Source organism: Pan paniscus, chromosome 6 (assembly GCF_029289425.2).
Source record: "Pan paniscus chromosome 6, NHGRI_mPanPan1-v2.0_pri, whole genome shotgun sequence".
NCBI lineage: Eukaryota > Metazoa > Chordata > Mammalia > Primates > Hominidae > Pan > Pan paniscus.
In genome coordinates, this window is record NC_073255.2 from 7,771,611 (window position 1) to 7,792,099 (window position 20,489).

The following is a 20,489-nucleotide window of genomic DNA, read 5'->3' on the forward strand; positions in this document are numbered from 1 at the left end:
CCCCTCCACAGCACTCACTCACACGACTGCCAGGCATCCTTGCTAGGCACGGCCTGGGAAACATTCTCCTTTTCATTTCAAATGCCTACAATACAGTAGGCGCTCTGCACTCGGCATGGCTGACAAGGACGTCACTGTATCCAGGTCTAATCTCGCCCCTTCCACCCAATCCAGTCCCCTGTCAAAGCCACCAAGCGCCCGCCACTGTGGCAGGCTCCGAGGACACAACAGAGAACCAGACAGACACGGCCTTGCCCACATGAGGCTTCCAAGCTCACTGGAGAAGGAGCAATACAAAAAGCAAGTGGACAGGAACATCGGCGAGGTGCCTGCGGTCCGGCACTGTGAGTGTGCTCTCAAGGAGGAAGCCAGTCAGCGGACCTACAGTCAAGGAGGCTGCTTAAATGAGGGCTGTTGGGGAAGGCGGCCCAGGAGGAGGCATTTACAAGACCTTAAGGAGGGGCCGGCTGCGCAGCAGGGGCAGGAGGAGCTTTCCTGGTGGAAGGAATCTCACGCACGAAGACCCTGAGCTTCGCATTTTTGAAACACTAAAGAAAACATGAGGGAGGCTGGAGCGTGTAGGAGAGATGACTCAGCGCAGGTTGGAGTGCAGGGCTATATTGGGGGCCCAGGCTCCACACTGCAGGCAGCCATATGCCTCTGCCAACCACCCCAGGGCCAAGCACTGGACAACCAGGGACCACCCTGATAGCACAGAGGCTGGGGAAATTACTCAAACCAGCCAATCCTAAACCGTGGATGCCGCCCTGCCCATTTCTTTTCAGAAACCACAATCGAGGCTCTTGCCCACAAGTCCCCCTCCGCCTCCTGACCCAGCCTGGTGCTCCCTGGAGCCTGGTGCTCCCCGTGTGCTGTGCCTCCTGTTTCTACAAATCTGTGAGCACAAGCTCCTTCCTCACAACAGTCCCGTCTGTGTCTTAGCACACCTGATGACGTCCAATCCCAGAGACATTTCCCATCACTCCTCTGCTCCTCTCCATCTACACAAACACTGAATTTTTCATTCATCTGAAAATAAGGGAGATAGTTTTTGAGTTCATTTAATAGCCTTGCTGAGACTTTCCATGAGAAGCAACGGTTGACAGCCCCTGGCAAAGCTGGGCCTGCGTGGAACTGACCCAGCAACTCTGCGTCTAAGTACACATCCCGGAGAGACCCTGGCCACCGCGCACGGAGGCGTGGACACGGACACACAGTGCAGCACTGTTGGTCGCAGGGAAAACAGTAAACAACCTGAATACGCATTCGCAGGGAACGGATCAGCAATTACGGTAAGTAATGTGATGGTGGAAAGAAGTAAACCAGATCTTCACGCACCCCCATGGACAGCACGCACATGTGCTGCTCAGCAAATCCTTTTTTTTTTTTTTTTTTTTGGGATAGTCTTGATCTCGCCGCCCAGGCTGGAGTGCAATGGCGCGGTCTCGGCTCACTGCAACCACCACCTCCCTAGTTCACGCGATTCTTCTGCCTCAGCCTCCCGAGTAGCTGGGATTACAGGTGCCTGCCACTATGCCCAGCTAATTTTTGTATTTTTTAGTAGAGATGGGTTTCACCATGTTGACCAGGCTGGTCTCAAACTCCTGACCTCAGGTGATCCACCTGTCTTGGCCTCCCAAAGTGCTGGGATTACAGGCGTGAGCCACTGCTCCCAGCCCAGCAAATCCATTTTTTAAATGATATATTCAAAATAATGCCATTTCTATAAATTCTTAAAAACAAGTAATATACATATTGATTATGGACTCAAAACATGTACAGAACACAAACTGAATAATTATCCAGCTCATGCCAGGGTTTCCTCGGTGGGAAGGGCAGTAGCAGCAGTGACAGTGAGAATGATATTGAAGCTAACATTCACTGAACACCTACTCTGTCCAGGCACAGGTCTAGCACACATTAACTCATTCAATTCTTAAGAGCGGCCAGGAGACAGCCATGATTACTGTTCCCATTTCACAGATGAGAAAACTCAGGCTAGAGAAATGATCAAGAACGTGCAATGCACTCCGGTGACTTCTTACCGCCTCCTGTGCTCCCATCGAGTCAGTCTGGGTCTCTGCCGCTCTTCCCTGATGCCCCTGCTCTCATTCTTGCCCACTTCCACCTCCTACCCCTGGAGGAGGTCTACACTCCCCACTTAACAAACAATGACCCTTTTAAAAACACAGTTGGGTCAGTTCAACTCTCTACTTAAACCTTCCAATGGCTTCCCATCATGCTCCACTTTATTTTTATTTATTTATTTTTGAGACAGAGTCTCGCTCTATTGCCCAGGCTGTAGCGCAATGGTGCGACCTCGGCTCACCGCAACCTCCACCTCCAGGGTTCAAGTGATTCTCCTGCCTCAGCCTCCTGATAGCTGAAATTACAGGCATGCACCACCATGCCCAGCTCATTTTTTGTATTTTTAGTAGAAACGGGGTTTCACCACATTGGCCAGGCTGGTCTCGAACTCCTGACTTCAAGTGATTCCTCCCACCCCCGCCTTGGCCTCCCAAAGTGCTGGGATTACAGGCATGAGCCACCACACCCGGCCCATACTGCACTTTAAATGAGAATCCTTACACAGCCTGCAAGACTGTGTATCCTCCCTTACCCCAGCCACCCCATGTCCACCTGCTCTCTCGCCCTCACTCACTCTGCTCTGCCCACACCAGCCTCTCAGCTTTCTCTGTGGAGACATTATATGTTTCTTCACTTACTCATTATTTGTCCCTAACCTGCCCATTACGCAGACAACATGGACTCTGTCTGACTTTTGGCCACTGCTGTTATTCCCAATGCTGAAAACAGCCCCTGGCACTCAGATGTTTGTGGAACAAATGAATGAATGCAGCTGATCCAAGGTCACTCAGGATTCTGGTCTAAGCAGTTTGGTTCCAGTATTAGGACTGGGGAGGAGAATGGAACATAGAAGAAACATCTAAAGTAAGTTATGACAAATGTTGTCATCTATTAATTGTGAATAAGGAATTCTTTGTTAATTATCATCTCCTCCTTCCATTCATCCTTCCCTCCCTTTAGTTTTATTTTTAAGTCTCCATAAGTACACTACACATGAATTATTAGTTCCAAATGTATTAGCACACCTGCTTTCATAGTTAGGAAACTAAACAAAAAAAGAAGAAAAAGTACTAGAACACTGTAAGATTGCTCTTAATGTTTCAAGTGGGACTGTAGTTCACTATAACATATTAAAATTAATTCAATGAACACGGAATGACTCTACACAGCTAACAGGCGTGTCAGGGTTTTGTAGGTTCTGGGGGGAGTCATCATTAAGAACATCAATGATTTACATAATAGTGTAATTCTGCCGTCAAAAAACTGGCCATCTGACATAGAACAAAGTTTGTTTACCACATCAGTACTGACCTCTGGGGCTGGGGAATTCTGTTTTGGAGCGCCTCACACACTGCAGGACAGTCAGCAGCATCTCCACCCATCAGATGCCGGCAGCACCCATCAGTGTCACAACCAAACACGCCTGCAGACGCTGCCAAATGTCCCCCTGGGGAGCATAGTCTCTCCAACGGAGAACCACTGATTAGAGGCTAGATAAACTACAGCTTGTAATAAAGAAAATACAACTTATAATAAAGAACAGGAAGCCTGGTGCGGTGGCTCATGCCTGTAATCCCAGCACTTTGGGAGGCCAAGGCACGCAGATTGCCTGAGGTCAGGAGTTCGAGACCAGCCTGGGCAACATGGTGAAACCCCAACTCTAATAAAAACACAAACAATATTTGGGCATGGTGGCAGAGCCCTGTAGTCCCAGCTCCTCAAGTGGCTGAGGCATGAGAATTGCCCGAGCCCAGGAGGTGGAGGTTGCAGTGAGCCGAGATCGCACCACTACACTCCAGCATGGGTGACAGAGTGAGACCCTAACTTGAAAAAAAAAAAAAAAAAGCAAAGGACAAACGAACAAGGGAGGGAGGCGACTCAAACTGGCCTCTCCCACAGGTTTCGCTTGCCGTTTTCACTTATTCTCTCTGACCAGCCTCACAACCCTTTCATGGTCCCCTGTAACTAGAAGGCTGTAAGGCAGGCCACAAGCCCGTGGCATGGGCAGAATTCTAAAGATGGCCGGGGGTATTCATCAGTTGGGAACCTAGGTGAAAGGTCTTTGCAGAGGTAATTAAGGCTACCAATCAGCTGAGCTTAAAATAGGGCGATTATTCTGGATTACCCTGGGAGCCTGATGGAGTCACCAGTCCTTACAAGCAGATGTGGAAGGTGGAAAAGTCTGGCAGGTTCCTTGTGAGCCGCTCACTGCTGGTTCTGAGTTGCAGGGGCTGCAAGCAAGACTGGAGGGAGGCCTCCAGGAGCCGAGGGAGGTCAGAAAAGAAACCGGACCTCAGTCCTACAGCTGCAAGGACCTGAACCCTTGCCACAACCTGAATGACCTTGGATGCCGATGCATTCCCAGAGCCTCCAAAAAGGAACACAGTCCGGCTGGAAACTTCCTGTCAGTCCCATGACACTCAGGGCAACCAACTGAGCCACACTGTGCCCAGACCTCTGACCCAAGCAACTAGGAGCTAACAAATAAATGTTTTAAGTCCCTAAGCCTGTGGTAATTTGTTACAGTGGCAACAGAAAACCAAAACAGCTGTGGAGGTGTATGTGACTCATTACTGAAAGGTGAGTTTATAAGTGAGAAACACAATAACCAAAAGCAGTCCCCTTAAGAAATTCCCTAGTCTGCATAAAAGACAAATAATCCAAACAAAAAAAATGGGCAAAGGATCTGTATAGCCATATCTCCAAAGAAGATACGCAAATGGCCCATAAGCACATGAAAAGATGCTATACCTCATTCACCATCAAGGAAAGGCAAACCGAAAACGGGATGGCTGGAATTCAAAGGATAGATAAACACAAGCACGGTTAGACCCCAAAGACGTTTTATTGGTGGGAAGAGAAATGGTGCGGCCAATTCAGAAACACTCGGGTAGCTCGTCAAAATGTTAAACATAAAGCAACCATTTGACTCAGCAATTCCACTCTTAGGAATACACCCAAGAGAAAACATGTTCACACCAAAACCCGCACATGGATGTTTATAGCAACATCATTCATAACACACAAAAGATGCAAAGAACCTAGATGCCACTGACTGAGGCATGGATAAACAAAACGGGGCATAGCAAAAGGGAATGCTATTCGGCCGCTTAGAGGGATGACGATGCCACGCTACAGCATGGATGAACTTTGAAGAAACGATAAGAAGTCCGTCGCAGAAGACAACATACCGTATGATTCCATTTACATAAAATGTTCAGAAAAGGCAAATCAACAGCGTCGAGAGAAATCCACAGTGTCGAGAGTGGGCTGGTGGCCGCCCGGGGCTGGGGCTGGGGCAGGAGGAAAATGTGCAGTGGCTGCAGGGTTTCTCTCTGGGGTGATGAAAATGTTTTAAAAATTGACTGTGGTGATGGCTGCACAGCTCTGTAAATAGACTGAAGTCCACTGAATTGTAGGCTTTAAATGAGGGCATGGTATGATATGTGAGTTATAGCTCAATAAAGCTTTTTTTTTTTTTTTTTTTTTTAAAGCTGAGGCCAGGCATGGTGGCTCATGCCTGTAATCCCAGCACTTTGGGAGGCTGAGGTGAGAGGATGAAACTAGCCCAGGAGACATGCAAAACCTATCGCTACAAAAAAATAAAAAATAAAATTAAAGAAGCTAAAAAATTGAAAAAGAAAGTCCCCAGCGCTGTAAAGCACAGAGCACGGAAGTGACACACAGTGTGGCAGCTGCTTGTTGTCCAGACCTGCCCCACCGGCCAGTCACCAGCTCCTGACTCACTGACCACCCTGGCCTCTGCCCTGTCATCTTCCAAAGAGGAAACTCCAACTGTGTCTTTTAAAACTTTTTACTTTAGAGACAGGATCTCACTCTGTCACCCAGGCTGGAATGCAGTGGTGCAATCATAGCTCTCTGCAGCTTTCAAGCTCCTGGACTCAAGCCATCCTCTTGCCTCAGCCTCCCATGTAGCTGGGATTACAGGCATGCGCCACCATGGCCAGCTAATTTTTAAAAATTTCTAATAGAGATGGGATCTCACTATGTTGCTCAGGCTGGTCTTGAACTGCTGACTTCAAGAAACCTCCTGCCTTGGACTCCCAAAGTGCCAGGATTACAGGCGTGAGCCACCGCGCCCGGCCTACATCCATGTTTTCATCAACATGGACAAAACTCCACAGGAATCACTCCCATTTCACAAAAATGTTGTCTAGGTGAAAGATGCCAATCAATTATTCTCTGGTTAATGTTCTGCTTATTCTTGGCTTAATAATTTTTGTGATGACGCTTAGATTACAGTTGTTCTGCAAGACAGGCTGAGAAACAGAATCATTCCAATCACTCCTGCTGTATCCTGAGGGGAGACTCCCCGCCTGTTTAACACAGGGACACGCTGCCTCCCGTGGCAAGGTGACTGTCTTGCTGCTGACTCGGGCAAAAAGACCATGAGAATGAATTCACCAACCAGGGTTCCCTTCCCTCGTAAACACTGTGAGAAAATGGATGTCAGTCTCCAGCTGACCGCAGAGAAATCATGGCCAGGTGTTGGCACTTACAGAGAAGAATGAATACAGAACTGCTTTAATCATCCACTCAGGAAACTCCCCAATTGTATCAATGACTCTATATAAGGAAGCGAGGCTTGCGACTCCAAACGAACTCACTGGGTGGCCCCAAGCAAAACAATTCACCCCAAACGGTGTGCCCTATGGACAAGAGAAACTCCTGCAGTTATTCTATTTTCTCAGCTCCCTGCTCCTCGTTTTCCTCCACCTTAGCAAGACAGTGATGAACAATGCTAGGTAAGCTCTTTCCCTTCCTGTGGCAAGTCTAGTACCAAAGGGCTAGTTGCCAGGAAACATGAGGTTACACCATATTCCTGCTTAGCGGAATCCTGACCTTCATGTTACTAAAACATGAAAAATACTTTGTTTACAAGATCATCAATATTAAAATTAGGCTTTCAAGTTCCCTAAGACCTTTTTCCTGTATTTATTACAAGAATTTATTTATGCATCCAACAAATACTCAAATGCCTACTATGTGCTGCCATGGTGCCAGGCCCTAGGGACACGGGGGAATCAGACCAGGCCCTCGCATGCCCGCCCAGGCTGACATTCCAGGATGTGATGACTAGAACTATGTAAAATGTGATATACACATCAACAAGGGTGATTCAGATTACCACCACCATTTCTTAACAAACCTAGCTAAAAAACGTTAGAATGTGCTTAGCCTTCCCATTCTCTTTTAACTTTTTATCTAAACCTACAAATTCTGAAGCTTCTGTGGGAAGCTATGCCTCCTCCGAGATGTTGTTCTTCGTACGTTTTCAACCATACAGCGGCAGCGACTGGAGTGGTTGTTTCGCATCTCAGGCTTCACTGGGCAATTTCTTCAGAATTCAGAGATCTACCTACTGGAACTAGCATCTGTAGAGAGTCCAGTAACTAACAGTGGTAGTTCTGAGTTAGGTGGGCCTGAGACCTGGCACACTCTTAACCTCCCCAATCTGAGACATATCTTATGGAAGTCCCCTTCTCAAACCCTGATAAAGATTGAAGGGCCAAGCGTGGTGGCTCTCGCCTGTAATCCCAGCACTTTGGGAGGCCAAGGTGGGAGGGGTGCTTGAGCCCAAGAGCGTGAGATCAGCCTCAATCAACAAAAAGAAAAAGGACTGCAAGCCCAGGGCAGGAGGACTGCTTGAGCCCAGGAGTTTGAGACCAGGCTGGGCAACATAGTGAGTCCTTGTTTCTACAGAAAAATTAGCCAGGCGTGGTGGTGCGTGCCTGTGGTCCCAGCTACACAGGAGGCTGAACTGAGAGGATCACTTGAGTCCAGAAAGTAAAGGCTGCAGCGAGCTATGATCACCCCACTGCACTCCAGCCTGGGCGACAGAGTAAGACTCTGTTTCCAAAAGAAAAGAAAGATTTAAAGACAATGACTTGGAAAGGAGTTGAAGGAGATAAACACCCAACCCCCTCAGTCCCTAAGAGAGTCTGCTCAGTCCACTCCTAGATGTGATAAAAAGGTGCTCCCTAGATTCACTATCAGTCCTCTGCCCATTCCCTGGCCTCCCATTGCTGGAATTCAACATGGTTTAGGAGATTAAAGACACTAAGTCTTTCAGGGACATTACAGTTACCAACCACTCTGATGGCCTTGAAGAAAGTAACTTTAATTCTCAGTAACTATTTGTATATTATTTGTAACTAAAAACGTGGGGTTCGAGGCATCATCTATGGCAGGCTTTGTTGGAGGGCCTTTTCCAGGCTTCCTGGTGTAGTCCAGAGACAGCCCCATACCCTGAAGAACCCTTCTGTCTGCTTCATCCAGCATACACACAAACCCAAGGGACCCGCCTTCCACAGCTCTACAGAGACAAGAAGGAACTATTTATATAAAAAGGCTACTTATCTGACTGAAGGCTGATAGCAGTAAAGGCAAAAGCGTGTTCTGACACTCCAACTTCAACCGCAGCCCCAATTCAGGACTTTGATGGCATATTCAGGAGGAGTGCTTGGGGAAGGTAACAGGAACAGAGGGCATAAGGAAGAAGAAATGAGAACCTTCAAGAATTAGACAATCATTCTTTGGTCTTTCAAGCATGCTAATAATAACCCTCTGCAGATTTAGAAAAATAAAACCGTTCTGGAAGAGGCCAGTCGTTGCTTAAAAGAATTAGAACAATTCGTTCAATAAGCACTTAGGAAGTGTCTGTTACAAGCTGGAATACAGGAAAAATAAAAATGCAATCCTCAATGTCAAAGGATCTTTCATTCTAGTTGGCTAGGCAAGCTAAAAAAAAAAATTAAAAATTAAAAAAGCATGTTGTAGACATAATAAAGCACAAACTACCTACTAATATCTATAAAACCCAATGCAAATGAGTAAACTTCACAGAATAAAGATCATGCAGTAAAATTACATAGAGAAAGAAGCAATGTCTTTTCTAAGACTCTTTTTCCTATGAAAATAATGCGCATTCTAGAAAACAGAGATAAGGGCAATAAAAATAAATCCCCTTTAATTAGAGAGAAATGCTCATTACATGTTAGTGTCATTACCATATGCCACCACCATTCTTTTTGTTCACATTCAAAACAGTTCCTAAAACATAGTTCACTCCTTTTCCAGTTCAACAGATCACACCCATGTCTGCCTGTCTCAAAAATGGTATTTTCAACATCAACACTTTCACAACATTTCTAGGATCTGACCGCTTCCCAGCATCTCCACTCCTAACACGCTGGTCCCACAGATCAGGATGACAGCCTCTCACTGCCCCCACGTCCACCTGGTCTCCCTCAGTGAGGGAGGCCAGGGCAACCCTGTGAATGTCCAAGTCAGATCCTGCCACTCCTCTGCAGAAATCCTCAGGGACAAAGAGCCCCCCCAACACAGAGTTAAGGCCCGCGTCTTCCCAGTGGCCTGCACCCACCCGCCTCTGCCCACCCAGGGGTCTCCTCCCTCACTACACGGCCATTACACTGGCTCCTCTGGGTCTGCGGAGGCCTCTGCACTTGGGGTGCTCTCCCCACCACCTCTGCAGGCGGCTCCCTGCCACCCCTGACATGGACACGCTCTCGCCCTGCTTTCTCCTGCCCCCAGCACTTGTTGCTTTCTAACATTTCCTAAGACGTGCCTGTTTACCCTGTGGATCGTCTGTTTCCCACACTAGAATGTAAGCTCTACATGGCAAGCATTTGCTTCCAATGATGTATCCCGGGCACTTGACATAGAGAAGGTGCTCGATAAATATCAGCTGATTCACCGACTTATTAAAAGCTGTGTAGTGCCCATCACACACCACAGTTCAATCAGTCAGCCCCGACAGGTGGCAATTAGGTCGTTCCAGGATTTTAACAATGCAAATCAAACCGCAATAAAAAAATCCCTGCTGCTCAAAGCGTGGCTGAGGACCGGTGGCAGCACAGCCATCACCTAGGAGCTTACAGACCTCCCAGGCCTACTGAATAGAATCTGCATTTGAACAGCATGGCCAGGTGACCACAGGCACAGGAAGTCCAAGAACCACTTTCCCACTAAAGACAAGTGAGGAGGCCCCTCTCCCTCAGGCCCCGTGAGGGTGAGGTCTGCACCTGCGGGTGGACAGACACCTGGCTTGCCTCCTCCTAGATCTCGCTCTGGGTAGTACCCAAGACTCCATGACCATCTCTAAACATCAGACTGCCACCAGAAGAGAGGTTACAACAATTTACATCCTAAATCCAGGCACCCAACAGGAAACAAGCAGCACATTCAAATTAGGAACTAATCACAAAGGTGTGGGGGAAGCCCGAGAAACAAGACAGAAGGAATCCTGGGGGGTGGGAGGGGAGAAGAAATACTGAACCTCACTCTCTTCCCTCCCTCCCTCCGAGCTCTTGCCAGGACTTCCCACTGGCCAACCAGAAGCCAGAAAGCACAACACCCGCTGCTACAATCTATACAGGTCACCCCAAGAGCAGAGGGCTGGCAGAAGCAGGAGAGAGGGCGGGAAGGGGCGGACAGAAGCTTCCCAGCATGTGCGCCCCCAGCAGTGTATGAAGACGCTTTCCTCTTTTCCCTAAAGGGGTGTGTTTTCATTTGACATAACATGAAGACGCCATGAAGAAGATGTAAACTAGGGAAGGAGGTGCTGGAGAGAAGGGAGCTATCTCAGAGAGGAGGAGAAGTGCGTCTGTGCCAGCATACAGCTACTGTGGTCATTTCTGGCTGAGAAGGTATCGAGCTGATGGGAGGCTGAGGGCCGCTATAGTTTTGTAAACAGGAAAGCAGCCTTATGAAAAATGCCTGAGAAAACGTGTGCTGGCGTTTGCGTCCAGGACACTGAAAGGAGGAGGACGCAGGGCAGAGAAGCCAGGGAAACGGCTGTGGTGGGGCCGCAGACACAAAGCAGCTGCGGCAGCTGAAGAGAACAAGTCTTTAGAGTACGCTCACTCCAGCGTTCATCCCAGCATTCCCACCACCCAGGGGACAACCAGCACCTAGGAAGACGCTCCACACCATATATCATTAGGGCACTGCTAATTAAAATACTGAGATGCCATTCCTCACCTCTTAGGGCGGCTAAAATCCAAAACAGACAATGCCACATGGTAGCCAGGAAGTGGAGCAACAGGAACTCTCATTCCCTGCTCTGGGAATGCAAACTCCGGAAGACAGTTGGGCAGTTTCTTACAAAACTAAACGTACTCGGGCGGGGGGCGGTGGCTCACACCTGTAATCCTAGCACTTTGGGAGGCCCAGGCGGGCAGATCACGAGGTCAGGAGTTTGAAACCAGCCAGGCCAACATGGTGAAACTTTGTCTCTACTAAAAATACAAAAAATTAGCCAGGCTTGGTGGTGGATGCCTGTAATCCCAGCTACTTGGGAGGCTAAGACAGGAAAATCACTTGAACCCGGAAGCAGAGGGTGCAGTGAGCCGAGATCATGCCACTGTACTCCAGCCTGGGTGACAGAGTGAGACTCCATCTCAAAAAAAAAAAAAAAAAACCAACAAAAACCAAATACTTGTACCATATAATCCAGCAATTAACTGCACTTGAAATGAGTTGAACACTTATGTCTACACAAAAGCCTGCACACAGGTGTTTACCACAGCTTTATTCATAATTGCCAAAACTTAGGAGTCACCAAAATGTCCTTCAGCAGGTAAATAGATAAACAAAGTGTGGTATATCCATACAAAGGTACACGACTCCATAATGAAAAGAAATAAACTAACATGCCACGGAAAGACACAGAAACCTTAAATATGTATTGCTAAGTGAAAGAAGCCCATGTGAAACGGCTACATATTCCTGATTCCAACTATAGGACATTCTGGAAAAGGAAAAACGATGGAGACAGTAAACGCTCAGAGGCTGCCAGGGGTTGAGGGGAGACAGGGAAGGAGGGATGAACAGGTAGAACAAGCAGGATTTTTAGGGCAGTGAAACTATTTTGAATGATGCCATAACGGTGGAGACATTTGTCAAAACCCACAGAACTATACAATACAATGAGTGAACCCTAATGCAAACTATGGACTTCAGTTAATAATATATTCATATTCACTCACAACTTTCCCAACCCTACCACACTAATGCAAGATATTACCCACAGGGGAAAGCTGGTGTGGGGGAGGCAGGCAGTATGTGGGAAATCTGTATGTTCTGCTCAGTTTTTCTGTAAACCTAAAATTAAGTGATAAAGTATATTAATTTTAAAAAAGTGAAGGAAGCCAGACACAAAAGGTCACATATTATATGATTCCATTTATATGAAATATTCAGAATAGGTACATTCATGGAGACAGAAAACAGATTCGTGGTTGCCGGGGGCCGGGAGGAGGAGGGAATGGGGAGTCACTACTAACGTGTCCAGATCTCCTTTTGGAGTGATTAGAACGTTTTGGAATTTGACAGAGGTGGTGGGTGAACAACACAGTGAATGTACTGAATGCTACTGAACGTACACTTCCAGATGATTAATTGTATGGTATGTGAATTTTACCTCGATTATTTTAAAAAACAGTGAAAACAGAAAGGTTGTATTAACGAAACTTCAGCTGGTCAGGTGAAGTCTGTGATGTCGCGTGAGAATTCAAGCACTGTGGGCCGGACTGAAGGCACCTAAACTGAGGGAATAACCACCAAACTGACTGGAAGGGAACCACAGTGGCTTCTGCATAACCACGCTGAGGACAGTGGGGCTGGGCTAGTCCGTCAGCAGTGCAGAGGACAGAACAGGACTCCTGACTGCAGTGACACCAGGACGTGACTTAGAATAGGGCAGATGGCAAGACCAATGTCAGAACCACTCAGAGAAAGGAGTTATAATGAAGGAAAGAATCACCTAATTATAAAAACATATCAAAGAAAATAAATATTCATGTATATCTATCATGAGGTATCACTAAGTAACTACAAAAACATCGCGCAAATTTTTTTAGAAGACTCAATTCAAGATTGAAGTCTTTTAACCTACTTCAAAAACACCTACATTTGAAACATTCTCCCTACCCCCAATACTTTATTAAAAATTTTTTTTTAATTAATGAAAGACTAGAAAAAGGGCGTCTTACTTTACCAGAAGAGTTCTAATTTGCTCCAGATAACAGGAAAGAACTCAGGCAAGTTGGTGGCTCTTTTCCTGAAGTTACCAAGAATTAAGAAACAAGACAAGTTTCCAATTAAAAAAGAAAATGCCAAAGATGTTGTGGTCTCCTTGGCAGATATTTACACATTCTAAAAATATTCAAGATTACAAAAATTGTAAAGCAAGATTCAAACCAGAAATTAAAACACCTACAATTCAAAATGAAAACTTCCTGAAAACTGCAGAAGAATACAGGGAGAAAAGGCTTTAAATAATCACTACTGGACAGCTAAATTATATTCCTAAGGATGTGTACTATAAAATAACTATCACCAATGCAGTTTCTAAACTAATGTTTGCTGTAGAAAATAGTTATTTTTATTTTTTTAGAGACAGGGTCTCACTCTGTCGACAGCCCAGGCTGGAGTGCAGTGGCACGATCATAGCTTACTGTAATCTTGAACTGCTGTGCTCAAGCGATCCTCCTGCCTCGGCCTCCCAAACTGCTGGGATTACAGGCATGAGCCTCCACATCCAGCCGGTATTGTTATATGGTACCAGGGACGCAGCTGGGGAAAGACCAAAGTGTTGTCTACCAAGCTGGCTGCAGGTGGCTGCCCCCAAGTCGTCTAGCTCCTATTACCTTAGGACACTACGTTAAAACACCAGGAAAGGGAAAACAAAACTATTCCTGCTCTAGTGACTTCAGTTTAGCAGGTGGCCAAAGAAATAAATTTCCCTCTACTCCAATGGAATCTTCTTTAGTGGATATACCCATATGAAAATGGCCTGCTTGGCCAGGCACGGTGGCTCACGCCTGTAATCCCAGCATTTTGGGAGGCCAAGGTGGGTGGGTTGCTTGAGCTCAGGAGTTTGAGACCAGCCTGGGCAACATGGCAAAATCTACAAAAATCTTAATTTTTCTCTACAAAAATTTTTTAAAAGTGAGCCAGGTGTGGTGGTGTCTGCCTGCAGTCCCAGCTACTTGGGAGGCTGAGGTGAGAGGATGGCTTGGGCCCAGGAGGTGGAGGCTGCAGCGGGCCAAGATCACATCACTGCACTCCAGCCTGGGCGACAGAGCCAGACCCTGTCTCAGAAAAAAAAAAAAAAAAGAAAAGAAAAAAGAAAATGGTCTGCTCATTGTATGAAGTACAAAGGGCTCACCCCCATGAGAGCAGAGACCAGCTATTCGTACAAAAGGCCCTTTGCCGCTGTTGGCCCTCACAAACAGGTCCCTGCCCCAGGCAGTTTAAAATCAGGCACACAGGAGGAGAAAGCCTAGAATTGGGAAATCCTCCACCCGTATTTCCCTCTGTCGGGAGAGATAAGAAAAACTAAGGCTTCTTTGAACAATGAGGTTTAGGTTCATGTTTTTTGGGCAAATGCCTGAAGGAGTCCAGTGTCTCTCTGACTCCTAACTCTACAGCCATGGGGACGCTGACAGTGGGTAGGATTCAGAGACATCCCCTTGCATCGTTGTTCATTACTATTCAGTTCCTTCCTGTCTCCGATGCACCTATGAGATCTTGGACGATGCTGAGTTTTCAATCTATTACTTCTGCCATTTCCCTTTGCATCTCATGTTAATGCTTTCTCATACCCTGGAGCTCTTGTTTTATATCATCTATATGCTTATTATTCTTATACAATATAGAGCACTCTTGGACAGGCTACTTCTCTTTCATAGTTTCTCTTCTTACCCTGTTTTTCATCTGACTTTTGTGTGCTATTTTTCCTCTCGCCCTCTTTTCTTTTGGGACGGTGTTTCGGAGCTGCCATGTCGTCCCTTTCCAGCATCCCTGTGGTAGCCCTCCACCAGCCTGTTCTCAGACGTGCTCGAGGCCAGTTTTTCCTGATTCTGTTTCTACCTGGTTTGTCTTCTTGGACCAGAGCTAGAGTTTGACAGACGGACGCTGCTTTCAATCCCTGTCTGAGGAAAGGGAGATGATGAAAGCTGGGAACTTGTCTGAGGCTAGTGGATTTTCTCCTGCTAGCTAGTAAGTGTCCCAACCTCCAGTGGACTCCTGCCTCGAGCTGTGGTCAGCACAGAGCTCTGGGTGCCTCCACACTTCCTGGCTCCACCAAGGACCCTTTCCTTTTGAGTGTTCTCCCCGAACTTTTCCCCGGCTTCTATTCCCGACTCTGGGTCTGTTTCTTTCTAGATGGGAAGGTGTCAGAATGTTTAGGGTTGCAATGGCTCTTTCTTGCCTCAATACTACCTTAAGGGACTGGGGCTGGGGTCAGGAAATGCACTACACACCCTAGAATCTTCTTTATGCCTTGGGTGCTGTGTTCATGCTCATACGAGTCTCAGTATTTCTTCCTCTGCTCCCAGTCTAGAATCCATTTGGAAATCAAAACAGGAGTCAGGTGGATGGAGATGAAAATACTGGCCTTCTGACTAAAGAGTCTGGTTTTGGGTTTGTAGCCAAGTAGGCTCCTGACCACTGCCATAGTGGGACAAACGCAGGGGAGGTGGCCCTACAACTCTGGCAGGAGGAAGGCATGTCCCCTGTGGGGAGGGCGGCTCCCAAAGAGAGAACCTGGAAGGAATCTACAGGGCCTGAGCCCCGCCTGCTTACTGCCTTCCCCAAAATCCACCAGTCAAGCAAGTCACTCCTTCCCCGAGCAAAGGGGGATAAGGGATGGCAGGAGAGGCAAGAGAATCACAGTAGCTGAGATCTCTCTGCAAGGAAACATGAGGCTAGGAAAGTGAGAATCCCACCCATCAGAGTAAAGCCCAACCTGACCTTACAGGTTTACTCGGAGGATCAAAAGACATAACAGATAAGGTGCTTCAAACACACAAGCTCCCTGCCAAGTGGGCTATGGCGGTGTGCACCTGTGTCCTAGCTACCCAGGAGGCTGAGGTTGGAAGATCACTTGAGCCCAGGAGGTCGAAGCTACAGTGAGCTGTGATTGCACCACTGCACATCAGCCTAGGTGACAGAGCAAGACCCTGTCTCAAAAAAATTAATGAAAAAAAAAAACCCCAAAAAACAAAAGCTCCCAATGCACAGAGAAGGTATCAAGGTATCATTCCTTCCAGGTATCATTCTTCTCATCTCCTCAGCTTCTGCAGTACCTAGCACATAAACACACACTTAATAGGCATTTGTTGACTTGCTGTCCTAAGATCATTACTTTTCATGAGGCATCTGCTTTAACTAGTGCGTTCCAGCAGTCCTGGTATGTTTAAAAACAGTCTCATTGTGCTACGGTCATACCAGATAAGTACTGATAAGAAGGTAAATGACCGGTTTTCTATTTCTCAATTCTGACCAGCTCATCTCCCAGGGAGTTTTGCCTCCTGGTCCACATCACTCCATACTTTTAACAGAGTTTTCGATCCATATCTATCTAATCAAGTCATCAGAACCTTAGGGAAAAACAGTTCCTCTCCCCACCCTAAAACTAAAATTATGGAACTTCACTTTCTTTTCTTTTTTTTTGAGATGGAGTCTCACTCTGTCGCCCAGGCTGGAGTGCAGTGGCGTGATCTCTGCTCACTGCAAACTATACCTCCCGGGTTCACGCCATTCTCCTGCCTCAGCCTCCCGAGTAGCTGGGACTACAGGCGCCTGCCATCACGCCCGGCTAATTTTTTGTATTTTTAGTAGAGACGGGGTTTCACCGTGTTAGCCAGGATGGTCTCGATCTCCTGACCTCGTGATCCGCCCGCCTCGGCCTCCCAAAGTGCTGGGATTACAGGCGTGAACCACCGCACCCCGCCTGGAACTTCATTTTCTTAAAAAAAACACAAGTGGTCACAAAAATATAAATAGTTATTAGTCACCTCATGTGCGCCAAAAATTGTAGATATAAAACTGAGCATGAGTGGAAAACACAGATTAAAAGTCTTGTTAGTAAGTATTATACAAGTAAACATCTGAACCAGCTATTCCCTCTTACCTGTAATGGAAACCGGAAGGCAGGTGAGACTTTAAGTAATGACTCCCTTATCACAAGGGTTTTGCCTGGAATACTGTGTATCTTGTCTACAAACATGTGCAAAATTTTACCCTTAAAATGAATGTAATTTGCATCCCGTGGAGTTGTCAGTGACTGCCAGTATCTCACCTTGACTGAGCATCAAACTGTTTTGTTACAAATTTCTCCGCAGCCCAAATCCCTGATTTTGGCCCCAGGACATCGTTAGACTAGTCCAGGTGGATGTGTTCATCCATCTTATGGACAGTCGGAAGGCCTCTTCCACTAGGCAAGGCCTCCCCTCTCCTCCAAGTGACTTTCCCAGTGATGTTCCAGCTCATGCCCTGTCCTCCCGTTGTGTTTCCTGTCCCCAGAGAAGTGAACTAGGAATCAGCTCCATGAGGCCAGGACTGTGTCTCCTCCACTCACTACCATACACACAGCAGAGCACAAAGCCTAGCTCTGAACGACAGAGCAGGTCCTCCCGTGGACCCCGCATCTAGCCTGGCCTTTCCCAGTTGAGACCAGGCAACCTCCACTGACTGCCCCAAACAGGCACTCAAGGGCTGCGAGGAGTCCACGCCATGCACCATCACTGGAACGTTCCACCAGGGTGACGAGAGAATTAGCACAGATTCTTCGGGTCTCAGTGTTCCTCAGGCTTAGTTTCTGTTCAGCTTGGCTTAAGCAGCTATTGATTACCCGTGCCTGGCACACTTCCACCAGCAAATACCCACTACGGCTGGTTCTCTGCTGCTGTGGTCTGATTTAACAGGGCCATGTGACAAAGTTGGTGCTGTGGACTTCAGACTAGACAGTAAAATAGATGCTGACGTTCACAGAGAGGTGCCGTCTACTTGGTCTCTACTTAAGAAAGTGGGGGTCAGGGATGTTTTCTTCCCCTTGCCGTCCAGAGCGGCTGGATGTGCTGCCCTCCAGCACCTTTCTAGCTGCTTGCAAGAGCTCCCACCCTCTGCTTCTCTGTCCTCTGGATGCCGCACTTCCAAAGCAGACGTTCCAAATGCATTTGGTCAACGGAATCAACCAGAAGCGTGGGCTTCTCTAACGGCTAACACAGGATACAAGTCATGTTTTCCATTCTGCAAAACCTGGACACACCTGAGCATTTATCCTCACAGAGAGAAAGACTAACCCATCACACGGTGAGCAACGAATATTCACACTCGGCTTTTAGGATTAAAAGGCAATCCGGTGGTCCTGAGCAGCTGCTCTGTCCAGTCCACTTGAAGCCTCCATTTCTTTTAAGTACAAACAAACCATAATAGTTACAGCATGAAATGAGCCGGCCTGTCATTATGGGATGGCACTGCCCTTCAGGTGATGCAAGTTAAGCCCTAGGTCCATTACACAACATCAGCTTCTTTGGTTTGAACATCACCCTATAATTACATCTCTAGATAAGCCCGAAGTTTAAATCTTCAGTTCCATTTAAAACCGATACGATCCATGAACCCACTCTCAACTGAGTAAGAACAGAAAATAATTACGAGCTGTCAACGGAACACTATCTCACATCAAGCACAGCTGGCTTCCAAATCTCACATGACAGATGACTGAAGGTCAAACCCTGCTCCCCCTAATTATTTCGTTAAGATAATCAACATGTAAACTCCAAAGCTGGGGGACAAGACCAATCACTCATGTGTTCTGAATCCCCAAAAATGGCCAGAGGAGTCTCTCTGGATTTAGTTAGCTGATGGAAAAAGATGTTTTTGCATTTGTTTTGTTTTGTCTTTTGGTATTACAAAAGGACCAACCCCGTATGTCAAAGCATAAGGTAAACCTGTTAAATGCAATTTGCCAACAAGGCCATAAAAACCCAACTGTGCTTCCAGACCCCAGAAGCAGATGTATGCTTCCGCCGCCACGCAAACCCGCTGCAGCATCAAGCCCAAAGAGGCGCTTCTGAACTCCCAAGACAGAGACTCTTAAAGGCCAGAACAGCAGAGGAGGCTTCTTCAAAGTTCCATACGTCCTGGCAAAAAGTACATGTGATACAGCAAACAATTCTTCAAAAAAAAATTTAATTTCCAAAACTTTTACATAATCTTTGATATTCTACAACAAAAGCTGTTAACCTGCAGTGCATGGGCCACTAGTAGGCCCACTCTTGGGATTCAGGATGTCCAAACACTCCCCTGAAACCCTACACAGATACATGAATTTTCTAGGGAGAAGGCCCACAGCTTTCAGCTAGAGTGCTGCGAATGCAGTCCAAAGCAAGCCACCACGTTACAACCACTCCTTTGGACTAGAAAGTTCTGATTCTTTAGTATCTCTATGTATTTGAATTTTCTGTCTTAGCTGATAAATGTAGAGGTATTAAGATGGTTCTCATTTGTGTATTCTTCTCCACTTGCTGAAATCCTACAGAACCTTCAAAGGCCAGCTCAAATCACAATTCAATAAGGCTTTTTTAGATACCTCAGCCAGAATTAATCTTCCCACTGGGCTCCTGCAACACCTCTCCAGTGGCATTTACCATGGTATCCATTCACGCTGTATGTTAAAGTTACTTGTGCAACTGTCTCCCCAGCTTGAGAGTGTGAGTGGAGAGTAGGGGCTCTGCAATATGCACTGAATATCCCTTCTGCATCAGCGCCTAGCACAATGCCTTGGAGATTTTGTTGAACTTGATCTTTTTGTTTCAGTGGCAACAAGAGACCACCCACTCTAATCATCTAATTCTTCAAAAAGTTTCTAAAATCAGCCAAACAGTCACGCACCGCGTAATGATGTTTTGGTAAAAGATGAACCACATATACGATGGTGGTCCCATAAGGTTATAACACCAGATTTTTACAGCACGTTTTCTATGTTTAGATACATAAATGCTTGCCATTGTGCTACAATGGCCCACAGTATTCAGTATAGTAACATGCGGTACAGGTTTGCAGTCTGGGAGCAACAGGCCTAGGTATACGGTCAGCTATATTATCTAGGTTTGTGTAGGTCCACTCTAGGATGTTTGTGTAAGAACCTCACCTAACGATGCATTTCCTGGACGGGATCCCAGTCGTTAAGCAATGCGTGACTATGCATCGCGATGCGTGACTATACATTGCGATGTGTGACTATACATTTGCATATAAGACAAGTCTACCTTGGGGTTGCTAAAGGCTACACTAATGCAATCATGTGGATGGTCAGGACTTCTAGTCTATATAACAAGGAACCTTCAGACAGCTAACATTTTATCCACTTCTAACTGGATGTGAAATTTAGTAATGAAAACGCTCTTGGGATTTAACGCATCACACATACGTCAGGGAATGGAAGCACCGTGAGATAAATCTAAGCTGGCCTGATGTCTTCCAACAGCCTAAGGCACACCCCACCACCAGAGACATTATTACACAACTTCGGGAACACCAAATACACAAACTTTAAGGACAGCCCA

The 20,489-nt window shown here is 46.6% G+C and overlaps 1 protein-coding gene across 2 annotated transcripts in view; it reads right to left on the reverse strand.

Moving 5' to 3' along the window:
* The window catches only part of GNA12 (G protein subunit alpha 12), a 115,010-nt gene that overhangs the window by 85,451 nt on the left and 9,070 nt on the right, over nt 1–20,489 (reverse strand). The gene's annotated exons all lie outside the window — the stretch shown is intronic.